This window comes from Ascaphus truei, unplaced genomic scaffold (assembly GCF_040206685.1).
Source record: "Ascaphus truei isolate aAscTru1 unplaced genomic scaffold, aAscTru1.hap1 HAP1_SCAFFOLD_1440, whole genome shotgun sequence".
Taxonomy (NCBI): Eukaryota; Metazoa; Chordata; class Amphibia; order Anura; family Ascaphidae; genus Ascaphus; species Ascaphus truei.
The window spans coordinates 52,476-65,466 of record NW_027454324.1 but is presented as its reverse complement, the minus strand read 5'-3'; the positions used below and the strand labels follow the sequence as shown (position 1 = coordinate 65,466).

Sequence of the window (12,991 nt, the reverse complement as noted above, 5' to 3'; positions counted from 1 at the left end):
GGGAGAGAGAGCAGGGTACTGCTAATACTGCAAGGGAGAGAGAGCAGGGTATTGCTAATACAGCAAGGGAGAGAGAGCAGAGTACTGCTAATACTGCAAGGGAGAGAGAGCAAAGCACTGCTAATACTGCAAGGGAGAGAGAGCAGAGTACTGCTAATACTGCAAGGGAGAGAGAGCAAAGCACTGCTAATACTGCAAGGGAGAGAGAGCAGAGTACTGCTAATACTGCAAGGGAGAGAGAGCAGAGTACTGCTAATACTGCAAGGGAGAGAGAGCAGAGTACTGCTAATACTGCAAGGGAGAGAGAGCAGGGTACTGCTAATACTGCAAGGGAGAGAGAGCAAAGTACTGCTAATACTGCAAGGGAGAGAGAGCAGGGTACTGCTAATACTGCAAGGGAGAGAGAGCAGGGTATTGCTAATACAGCAAGGGAGAGAGAGCAGAGTACTGCTAATACTGCAACGGAGAGAGCGAGCAGAGTACTACTAATACTGCAAGGGAGAGAGCGAGCAGAGTACTGCTAATACTGCAAGGGAGAGAGAGCAAAGTACTGCTAATACTGCAAGGCAGAGAGAGCAGGGTACTGCTAATACTGCAAGGGAGAGAGAGCAGAGTACTGCTAATACTGCAAGGGAGAGAGAGCAGGGTACTGCTAATACTGCAAGGGAGAGAGAGCAGGGTATTGCTAATACAGCAAGGGAGAGAGAGCAGAGTACTGCTAATACTGCAAGGGAGAGAGCGAGCAGAGTACTGCTAATACTGCAAGGGAGAGAGAGCAGAGTACTGCTAATACTGCAAGGGAGAGAGAGCAGAGTACTGCTAATACTGCAAGGGAGAGAGAGCAGAGTACTGCTAATACTGCAAGGGAGAGAGAGCAGAGTACTGCTAATACTGCAAGGGAGAGAGAGCAGAGTACTGCTAATACTGCAAGGGAGAGAGAGCAAAGCACTGCTAATACTGCAAGGGAGAGAGAGCAGAGTACTGCTAATACTGCAAGGGAGAGAGAGCAGAGTACTGCTAATACTGCAAGGGAGAGAGAGCAGGGTACTGCTAATACTGCAAGGGAGAGAGAGCAAAGTACTGCTAATACTGCAAGGGAGAGAGAGCAGGGTACTGCTAATACTGCAAGGGAGAGAGAGCAGGGTATTGCTAATACAGCAAGGGAGAGAGAGCAGAGTACTGCTAATACTGCAAGGGAGAGAGCGAGCAGAGTACTACTAATACTGCAAGGGAGAGAGCGAGCAGAGTACTGCTAATACTGCAAGGGAGAGAGAGCAAAGTACTGCTAATACTGCAAGGCAGAGAGAGCAGGGTACTGCTAATACTGCAAGGGAGAGAGAGCAGAGTACTGCTAATACTGCAAGGGAGAGAGAGCAGGGTACTGCTAATACTGCAAGGGAGAGAGAGCAGGGTATTGCTAATACAGCAAGGGAGAGAGAGCAGAGTACTGCTAATACTGCAAGGGAGAGAGCGAGCAGAGTACTGCTAATACTGCAAGGGAGAGAGAGCAGAGTACTGCTAATACTGCAAGGGAGAGAGAGCAGAGTACTGCTAATACTGCAAGGGAGAGAGAGCAGAGTACTGCTAATACTGCAAGGGAGAGAGAGCAGAGTACTGCTAATACTGCAAGGGAGAGAGAGCAGAGTACTGCTAATACTGCAAGGGAGAGGGAGCAGAGTACTACTAATACTGCAAGGGAGAGAGCGCAGGGTACTGCTAATACTGCAAGGGAGAGAGAGCAGAGTACTGCTAATACTGCAAGGGAGAGAGAGCAAAGCACTGCTAATACTGCAAGGGAGAGAGAGCAGAGTACTGCTAATACTGCAAGGGAGAGAGAGCAGAGTACTGCTAATACTGCAAGGGAGAGAGAGCAGGGTACTGCTAATACTGCAAGGGAGAGAGAGCAAAGTACTGCTAATACTGCAAGGGAGAGAGAGCAGGGTACTGCTAATACTGCAAGGGAGAGAGAGCAGGGTATTGCTAATACAGCAAGGGAGAGAGAGCAGAGTACTGCTAATACTGCAAGGGAGAGAGCGAGCAGAGTACTACTAATACTGCAAGGGAGAGAGCGAGCAGAGTACTGCTAATACTGCAAGGGAGAGAGAGCAAAGTACTGCTAATACTGCAAGGCAGAGAGAGCAGGGTACTGCTAATACTGCAAGGGAGAGAGAGCAGAGTACTGCTAATACTGCAAGGGAGAGAGAGCAGGGTACTGCTAATACTGCAAGGGAGAGAGAGCAGGGTATTGCTAATACAGCAAGGGAGAGAGAGCAGAGTACTGCTAATACTGCAAGGGAGAGAGCGAGCAGAGTACTGCTAATACTGCAAGGGAGAGAGAGCAGAGTACTGCTAATACTGCAAGGGAGAGAGAGCAGAGTACTGCTAATACTGCAAGGGAGAGAGAGCAGAGTACTGCTAATACTGCAAGGGAGAGAGAGCAGAGTACTGCTAATACTGCAAGGGAGAGAGAGCAGAGTACTGCTAATACTGCAAGGGAGAGGGAGCAGAGTACTACTAATACTGCAAGGGAGAGAGCGAGCAGAGTACTGCTAATACTGCAAGGGAGAGAGCGAGCAGAGTACTGCTAATACTGCAAGGGAGAGAGAGCAGAGTACTGCTAATACAGCAAGGGAGAGAGCGAGCAGAGTACTGCTAATACTGCAAGGGAGAGAGAGCAGAGTACTGCTAATACTGCAAGGGAGAAGAGCGCAGAGTACTACTAATACTGCAAGGGAGAGAGCGAGCAGAGTACTGCTAATACTGCAAGGGAGAGAGAGCAGGGTACTACTAATACTGCAAGGGAGAGAGAGCAGGGTACTGCTAATACTGCAAGGGAGAGAGAGCAGAGTACTGCTAATACTGCAAGGGAGAGAGAGCAGAGTACTACTAATACTGCAAGGGAGAGAGAGCAGGGTACTGCTAATACTGCAAGGGAGAGAGCGAGCAGAGTACTGCTAATACTGCAAGGGAGAGAGAGCAGAGTACTACTAATACTGCAAGGGAGAGAGAGCAGAGTACTACTAATACTGCAAGGGAGAGAGAGCAGGGTACTGCTAATACTGCAAGGGAGAGAGCGAGCAGAGTACTGCTAATACTGCAAGGGAGAGAGAGCAGATTACTACTAATACTGCAAGGGAGAGAGAGCAGAGTACTACTAATACTGCAAGGGAGAGAGAGCAGGGTACTGCTAATACTGCAAGGGAGAGAGCGAGCAGAGTACTACTAATACTGCAAGGGAGAGAGAGCAGGGTACTGCTAATACTGCAAGGGAGAGAGAGCAAAGCACTGCTAATACTGCAAGGGAGAGAGAGCAAAGCACTGCTAATACTGCAAGGGAGAGAGAGCAGAGTACTGCTAATACTGCAAGGGAGAGAGAGCAGAGTACTGCTAATACTGCAAGGGAGAGAGAGCAGAGTACTGCTAATACTGCAAGGGAGAGAGAGCAGAGTACTACTAATACTGCAAGGGAGAGAGAGCAGGGTACTGCTAATACTGCAAGGGAGAGAGAGCAGAGTACTGCTAATACTGCAAGGGAGAGAGAGCAGAGTACTACTAATACTGCAAGGGAGAGAGAGCAGTGCAAGGGAGAGAGAGCAGAGTACTGCTAATACTGCAAGGGAGAGAGAGCAGAGTACTGCTAATACTGCAAGGGAGAGAGAGCAGAGTACTGCTAATACTGCAAGGGAGAGAGAGCAGAGTACTGCTAATACTGCAAGGGAGAGGGAGCAGAGTACTACTAATACTGCAAGGGAGAGAGCGAGCAGAGTACTGCTAATACTGCAAGGGAGAGAGCGAGCAGAGTACTGCTAATACTGCAAGGGAGAGAGAGCAGAGTACTGCTAATACAGCAAGGGAGAGAGCGAGCAGAGTACTGCTAATACTGCAAGGGAGAGAGAGCAGAGTACTGCTAATACTGCAAGGGAGAAGAGCGCAGAGTACTACTAATACTGCAAGGGAGAGAGCGAGCAGAGTACTGCTAATACTGCAAGGGAGAGAGAGCAGGGTACTACTAATACTGCAAGGGAGAGAGAGCAGGGTACTGCTAATACTGCAAGGGAGAGAGAGCAGAGTACTGCTAATACTGCAAGGGAGAGAGAGCAGAGTACTACTAATACTGCAAGGGAGAGAGAGCAGGGTACTGCTAATACTGCAAGGGAGAGAGCGAGCAGAGTACTGCTAATACTGCAAGGGAGAGAGAGCAGAGTACTACTAATACTGCAAGGGAGAGAGAGCAGAGTACTACTAATACTGCAAGGGAGAGAGAGCAGGGTACTGCTAATACTGCAAGGGAGAGAGCGAGCAGAGTACTGCTAATACTGCAAGGGAGAGAGAGCAGAGTACTACTAATACTGCAAGGGAGAGAGAGCAGAGTACTACTAATACTGCAAGGGAGAGAGAGCAGGGTACTGCTAATACTGCAAGGGAGAGAGCGAGCAGAGTACTACTAATACTGCAAGGGAGAGAGAGCAGGGTACTGCTAATACTGCAAGGGAGAGAGAGCAAAGCACTGCTAATACTGCAAGGGAGAGAGAGCAAAGCACTGCTAATACTGCAAGGGAGAGAGAGCAGAGTACTGCTAATACTGCAAGGGAGAGAGAGCAGAGTACTGCTAATACTGCAAGGGAGAGAGAGCAGAGTACTGCTAATACTGCAAGGGAGAGAGAGCAGAGTACTACTAATACTGCAAGGGAGAGAGAGCAGGGTACTGCTAATACTGCAAGGGAGAGAGAGCAGAGTACTGCTAATACTGCAAGGGAGAGAGAGCAGAGTACTACTAATACTGCAAGGGAGAGAGAGCAGGGTACAGCTAATACTGCAAGGGAGAGCGCGAGCAGAGTACTACTAATACTGCAAGGGAGAGAGCGCAGAGTACTACTAATACTGCAAGGGAGAGAGCGCAGAGTACTGCTAATACTGCAAGGGAGAGAGCGCAGGGTACTGCTAATACTGCAAGGGAGAGAGAGCAGGGTACTGCTAATACTGCAAGGGAGAGAGAGCAGAGTACTGCTAATACTGCAAGGGAGAGAGAGCAGGGTACTGCTAATACTGCAAGGGAGAGAGAGCAGAGTACTGCTAATACTGCAAGGGAGAGAGAGCAGAGTACTGCTAATACTGCAAGGGAGAGAGAGCAGGGTACTGCTAATACTGCAAGGGAGAGAGAGCAGAGTACTGCTAATACTGCAAGGGAGAGAGAGCAGAGTACTGCTAATACTGCAAGGGAGAGAGAGCAGAGTACTGCTAATACTGCAAGGGAGAGAGAGCAGGGTACTGCTAATACTGCAAGGGAGAGAGCGAGCAGAGTACTACTAATACTGCAAGGGAGAGAGCGCAGAGTACTACTAATACTGCAAGGGAGAGAGAGCAGAGTACTGCTAATACTGCAAGGGAGAGAGCGCAGGGTACTGCTAATACTGCAAGGGAGAGAGAGCAGGGTACTGCTAATACTGCAAGGGAGAGAGAGCAGAGTACTGCTAATACTGCAAGGGAGAGAGCGAGCAGAGTACTGCTAATACTGCAAGGGAGAGAGAGCAGAGTACTGCTAATACAGCAAGGGAGAGAGCGAGCAGAGTACTGCTAATACTGCAAGGGAGAGAGAGCAGAGTACTGCTAATACTGCAAGGGAGAGAGAGCAGGGTACTGCTAATACTGCAAGGGAGAGAGAGCAGGGTATTGCTAATACAGCAAGGGAGAGAGAGCAGAGTACTGCTAATACTGCAAGGGAGAGAGCGAGCAGAGTACTGCTAATACTGCAAGGGAGAGAGAGCAGAGTACTGCTAATACTGCAAGGGAGAGAGAGCAGAGTACTGCTAATACTGCAAGGGAGAGAGAGCAGAGTACTGCTAATACTGCAAGGGAGAGAGAGCAGAGTACTGCTAATACTGCAAGGGAGAGAGAGCAGAGTACTGCTAATACTGCAAGGGAGAGGGAGCAGAGTACTACTAATACTGCAAGGGAGAGAGCGAGCAGAGTACTGCTAATACTGCAAGGGAGAGAGCGAGCAGAGTACTGCTAATACTGCAAGGGAGAGAGAGCAGAGTACTGCTAATACAGCAAGGGAGAGAGCGAGCAGAGTACTGCTAATACTGCAAGGGAGAGAGAGCAGAGTACTGCTAATACTGCAAGGGAGAAGAGCGCAGAGTACTACTAATACTGCAAGGGAGAGAGCGAGCAGAGTACTGCTAATACTGCAAGGGAGAGAGAGCAGGGTACTACTAATACTGCAAGGGAGAGAGAGCAGGGTACTGCTAATACTGCAAGGGAGAGAGAGCAGAGTACTGCTAATACTGCAAGGGAGAGAGAGCAGAGTACTACTAATACTGCAAGGGAGAGAGAGCAGGGTACTGCTAATACTGCAAGGGAGAGAGCGAGCAGAGTACTGCTAATACTGCAAGGGAGAGAGAGCAGAGTACTACTAATACTGCAAGGGAGAGAGAGCAGAGTACTACTAATACTGCAAGGGAGAGAGAGCAGGGTACTGCTAATACTGCAAGGGAGAGAGCGAGCAGAGTACTGCTAATACTGCAAGGGAGAGAGAGCAGATTACTACTAATACTGCAAGGGAGAGAGAGCAGAGTACTACTAATACTGCAAGGGAGAGAGAGCAGGGTACTGCTAATACTGCAAGGGAGAGAGCGAGCAGAGTACTACTAATACTGCAAGGGAGAGAGAGCAGGGTACTGCTAATACTGCAAGGGAGAGAGAGCAAAGCACTGCTAATACTGCAAGGGAGAGAGAGCAAAGCACTGCTAATACTGCAAGGGAGAGAGAGCAGAGTACTGCTAATACTGCAAGGGAGAGAGAGCAGAGTACTGCTAATACTGCAAGGGAGAGAGAGCAGAGTACTGCTAATACTGCAAGGGAGAGAGAGCAGAGTACTACTAATACTGCAAGGGAGAGAGAGCAGGGTACTGCTAATACTGCAAGGGAGAGAGAGCAGAGTACTGCTAATACTGCAAGGGAGAGAGAGCAGAGTACTACTAATACTGCAAGGGAGAGAGAGCAGGGTACTGCTAATACTGCAAGGGAGAGAGCGAGCAGAGTACTACTAATACTGCAAGGGAGAGAGCGCAGAGTACTACTAATACTGCAAGGGAGAGAGAGCAGAGTACTGCTAATACTGCAAGGGAGAGAGAGCAGAGTACTGCTAATACTGCAAGGGAGAGAGAGCAGAGTACTGCTAATACTGCAAGGGAGAGAGAGCAGAGTACTGCTAATACTGCAAGGGAGAGGGAGCAGAGTACTACTAATACTGCAAGGGAGAGAGCGAGCAGAGTACTGCTAATACTGCAAGGGAGAGAGCGAGCAGAGTACTGCTAATACTGCAAGGGAGAGAGAGCAGAGTACTGCTAATACAGCAAGGGAGAGAGCGAGCAGAGTACTGCTAATACTGCAAGGGAGAGAGAGCAGAGTACTGCTAATACGGCAAGGGAGAAGAGCGCAGAGTACTACTAATACTGCAAGGGAGAGAGCGAGCAGAGTACTGCTAATACTGCAAGGGAGAGAGAGCAGGGTACTACTAATACTGCAAGGGAGAGAGAGCAGGGTACTGCTAATACTGCAAGGGAGAGAGAGCAGAGTACTGCTAATACTGCAAGGGAGAGAGAGCAGAGTACTACTAATACTGCAAGGGAGAGAGAGCAGGGTACTGCTAATACTGCAAGGGAGAGAGCGAGCAGAGTACTGCTAATACTGCAAGGGAGAGAGAGCAGAGTACTACTAATACTGCAAGGGAGAGAGAGCAGAGTACTACTAATACTGCAAGGGAGAGAGAGCAGGGTACTGCTAATACTGCAAGGGAGAGAGCGAGCAGAGTACTGCTAATACTGCAAGGGAGAGAGAGCAGAGTACTACTAATACTGCAAGGGAGAGAGAGCAGAGTACTACTAATACTGCAAGGGAGAGAGAGCAGGGTACTGCTAATACTGCAAGGGAGAGAGCGAGCAGAGTACTACTAATACTGCAAGGGAGAGAGAGCAGGGTACTGCTAATACTGCAAGGGAGAGAGAGCAAAGCACTGCTAATACTGCAAGGGAGAGAGAGCAAAGCACTGCTAATACTGCAAGGGAGAGAGAGCAGAGTACTGCTAATACTGCAAGGGAGAGAGAGCAGAGTACTGCTAATACTGCAAGGGAGAGAGAGCAGAGTACTGCTAATACTGCAAGGGAGAGAGAGCAGAGTACTACTAATACTGCAAGGGAGAGAGAGCAGGGTACTGCTAATACTGCAAGGGAGAGAGAGCAGAGTACTGCTAATACTGCAAGGGAGAGAGAGCAGAGTACTACTAATACTGCAAGGGAGAGAGAGCAGGGTACTGCTAATACTGCAAGGGAGAGCGCGAGCAGAGTACTACTAATACTGCAAGGGAGAGAGCGCAGAGTACTACTAATACTGCAAGGGAGAGAGCGCAGAGTACTGCTAATACTGCAAGGGAGAGAGCGCAGGGTACTGCTAATACTGCAAGGGAGAGAGAGCAGGGTACTGCTAATACTGCAAGGGAGAGAGAGCAGAGTACTGCTAATACTGCAAGGGAGAGAGAGCAGGGTACTGCTAATACTGCAAGGGAGAGAGAGCAGAGTACTGCTAATACTGCAAGGGAGAGAGAGCAGAGTACTGCTAATACTGCAAGGGAGAGAGAGCAGGGTACTGCTAATACTGCAAGGGAGAGAGAGCAGAGTACTGCTAATACTGCAAGGGAGAGAGAGCAGAGTACTGCTAATACTGCAAGGGAGAGAGAGCAGAGTACTGCTAATACTGCAAGGGAGAGAGAGCAGGGTACTGCTAATACTGCAAGGGAGAGAGCGAGCAGAGTACTACTAATACTGCAAGGGAGAGAGCGCAGAGTACTACTAATACTGCAAGGGAGAGAGAGCAGAGTACTGCTAATACTGCAAGGGAGAGAGCGCAGGGTACTGCTAATACTGCAAGGGAGAGAGAGCAGGGTACTGCTAATACTGCAAGGGAGAGAGAGCAGAGTACTGCTAATACTGCAAGGGAGAGAGAGCAGGGTACTGCTAATACTGCAAGGGAGAGAGCGAGCAGAGTACTACTAATACTGCAAGGGAGAGAGCGCAGAGTACTACTAATACTGCAAGGGAGAGAGCGCAGAGTACTACTAATACTGCAAGGGAGAGAGCGCAGAGTACTGCTAATACTGCAAGGGAGAGAGCGAGCAGAGTACTGCTAATACTGCAAGGGAGAGAGAGCAGAGTACTACTAATACTGCAAGGGAGAGAGCGCAGAGTACTGTTAATACTGCAAGGGAGAGAGAGCAGGGTACTGCTAATACTGCAAGGGAGAGAGAGCAGGGTACTGCTAATACTGCAAGGGAGAGAGAGCAGAGTACTGCTAATACTGCAAGGGAGAGAGCGAGCAGAGTACTACTAATACTGCAAGGGAGAGAGCGAGCAGAGTACTGCTAATACTGCAAGGGAGAGAGAGCAAAGTACTGCTAATACTGCAAGGGAGAGAGCGAGCAGAGTACTGCTAATACTGCAAGGGAGAGAGAGCAGAGTACTGCTAATACTGCAAGGGAGAAGCGCGCAGAGTACTACTAATACTGCAAGGGAGAGAGCGAGCAGAGTACTGCTAATACTGCAAGGGAGAGAGAGCAGAGTACTGCTAATACTGCAAGGGAGAGAGAGCAGAGTACTGCTAATACTGCAAGGGAGAGAGAGCAGAGTACTGCTAATACTGCAAGGGAGAGGGAGCAGAGTACTACTAATACTGCAAGGGAGAGAGCGAGCAGAGTACTGCTAATACTGCAAGGGAGAGAGCGAGCAGAGTACTGCTAATACTGCAAGGGAGAGAGCGCAGGGTACTGCTAATACTGCAAGGGAGAGAGAGCAGGGTACTGCTAATACTGCAAGGGAGAGAGAGCAGAATACTGCTAATACTGCAAGGGAGAGAGAGCAGGGTACTGCTAATACTGCAAGGGAGAGAGAGCAGAGTACTGCTAATACTGCAAGGGAGAGAGAGCAGAGTACTGCTAATACTGCAAGGGAGAGAGAGCAGGGTACTGCTAATACTGCAAGGGAGAGAGAGCAGAGTACTGCTAATACTGCAAGGGAGAGAGAGCAGAGTACTGCTAATACTGCAAGGGAGAGAGAGCAGAGTACTGCTAATACTGCAAGGGAGAGAGAGCAGGGTACTGCTAATACTGCAAGGGAGAGAGCGAGCAGAGTACTACTAATACTGCAAGGGAGAGAGCGCAGAGTACTACTAATACTGCAAGGGAGAGAGCGCAGAGTACTGCTAATACTGCAAGGGAGAGAGCGCAGGGTACTGCTAATACTGCAAGGGAGAGAGAGCAGGGTACTGCTAATACTGCAAGGGAGAGAGAGCAGAGTACTGCTAATACTGCAAGGGAGAGAGAGCAGGGTACTGCTAATACTGCAAGGGAGAGAGCGAGCAGAGTACTACTAATACTGCAAGGGAGAGAGCGCAGAGTACTACTAATACTGCAAGGGAGAGAGCGCAGAGTACTACTAATACTGCAAGGGAGAGAGCGCAGAGTACTGCTAATACTGCAAGGGAGAGAGCGAGCAGAGTACTGCTAATACTGCAAGGGAGAGAGAGCAGAGTACTACTAATACTGCAAGGGAGAGAGCGCAGAGTACTGTTAATACTGCAAGGGAGAGAGAGCAGGGTACTGCTAATACTGCAAGGGAGAGAGAGCAGGGTACTGCTAATACTGCAAGGGAGAGAGAGCAGAGTACTGCTAATACTGCAAGGGAGAGAGCGAGCAGAGTACTACTAATACTGCAAGGGAGAGAGCGAGCAGAGTACTGCTAATACTGCAAGGGAGAGAGAGCAAAGTACTGCTAATACTGCAAGGGAGAGAGCGAGCAGAGTACTGCTAATACTGCAAGGGAGAGAGAGCAGAGTACTGCTAATACTGCAAGGGAGAAGCGCGCAGAGTACTACTAATACTGCAAGGGAGAGAGCGAGCAGAGTACTGCTAATACTGCAAGGGAGAGAGAGCAGAGTACTGCTAATACTGCAAGGGAGAGAGAGCAGAGTACTGCTAATACTGCAAGGGAGAGAGAGCAGAGTACTGCTAATACTGCAAGGGAGAGGGAGCAGAGTACTACTAATACTGCAAGGGAGAGAGCGAGCAGAGTACTGCTAATACTGCAAGGGAGAGAGCGAGCAGAGTACTGCTAATACTGCAAGGGAGAGAGAGCAGAGTACTGCTAATACAGCAAGGGAGAGAGCGAGCAGAGTACTGCTAATACTGCAAGGGAGAGCGAGCAGAGTACTGCTAATACTGCAAGGGAGAAGCGCGCAGAGTACTACTAATACTGCAAGGGAGAGAGCGAGCAGAGTACTGCTAATACTGCAAGGGAGAGCGAGCAGAGTACTGCTAATACTGCAAGGGAGAGCGAGCAGAGTACTGCTAATACTGCAAGGGAGAGAGAGCAGAGTACTGCTAATACTGCAAGGGAGAGCGAGCAGAGTACTGCTAATACTGCAAGGGAGAGAGAGCAGAGTACTACTAGTACTGCAAGGGAGAGAGCGAGCAGAGTACTGCTAATACTGCAAGGGAGAGAGAGCAGAGAACTGCTAATACTGCAAGGGAGAGAGAGCAGAGTACTGCTAATACTGCAAGGGAGAGAGAGCAGAGTACTGCTAATACTGCAAGGGAGAGAGAGCAGAGTACTGCTAATACTGCAAGGGAGAGAGCGCAGAGTACTGCTAATACTGCAAGGGAGAGAGCGCAGAGTACTGCTAATACTGCAAGGGAGAGAGCGAGCAGAGTACTGCTAATACTGCAAGGGAGAGAGAGCAGAGTACTACTAATACTGCAAGGGAGAGAGCGAGCAGAGTAATGCTAATACTGCAAGGGAGAGAGCGAGCAGAGTACTACTAATACTGCAAGGGAGAGAGTGCAGAGTACTACTAATACCGCAAGGGAGAGAGCGCAGAGTACTGCTAACACTGTAAGGGAGAGAGGGAGAGAGCGAGCAGAGTACTGCAAGGGAGAGAGCGAGCAAAGTACTGCTAACACTGCAGGGGAGAGAGCGAGCAGAGTACTGCTAATACTGCAGGGGAGAGAGCGAGCAGAGTACTGCTAATACTACAAGGGAGAGAGCGAGCAGAGTACTGCTAATACTACAAGGGAGAGAGCGAGCAGAGTACTGCTAATACTGCAAGGGAGAGAGCGAGCAGAGTACTGCTAATACTGCAAGGGAGAGAGCGAGCAGAGTACTGCTAATACTGCAAGGGAGAGAGCGAGCAGAGTAATGCTAATACTGCAGGGGAGAGAGCGAGCAGAGTACTGCTAATACTGCAAGCAAGGGAGAGAGCGAGCAGAGTACTGCTAATACTGCAAGGGAGAGAGCGAGCAGAGTAATACTAATACTGCAAGGGAGAGAGCGAGCAGAGTACTGCTAATACTGCAAGGGAGAGAGCGAGCAGAGTACTGCTAATACTACAAGGGAGAGAGCGAGCAGAGTACTGCAAGGGAGAGAGCGAGCAGAGTACTGCGAATACTGCAGGGGAGAGAGCGAGCAGAGTACTGCTAATACTGCAGGGGAGAGAGCGAGCAGAGTACTGCTAATACTACAAGGGAGAGAGCGAGCAGAGTACTGCTAATACTACAAGGGAGACAGCGAGCAGAGTACTGCTAATACAGCAAGGGAGAGAGCGAGCAGAGTACTGCTAATACTGCAAGGGAGAGAGCGAGCAGAGTACTGCTAATACTGCAAGGGAGAGAGCGAGCAGAGTAATGCTAATACTGCAAGGGAGAGAGCAAGCAGAGTACTGGTAATACTGGAGGGAGAGAGCGAGCAGAGTACTGCTAATACTGCAAGGGAAAGAGCGAGCAGAGTACTGCTAATACTGCAAGGGAGAGCGAGCAGAGTACTGCTAATACTGCAGGGGAGAGAGCGAGCAGAGTAATACTAATACTGCAAGGGAGAGAGCGAGCAGAGTACTGCAAGGGAGAGAGCGAGCAGAGTAATGCTAATATTGCAAGGGAGAGCGCAAGCAG

General features: G+C 49.5%; 1 protein-coding gene across 1 annotated transcript in view; it reads right to left on the bottom strand.

Annotated features, from left to right (window-relative positions):
* The window catches only part of LOC142475938 (E3 ubiquitin-protein ligase RNF25-like), a gene marked incomplete at both ends in the record, with an annotated part of 55,592 nt that overhangs the window by 20,812 nt on the left and 21,789 nt on the right, over positions 1–12,991 (bottom strand). The window lies entirely within an intron of this gene.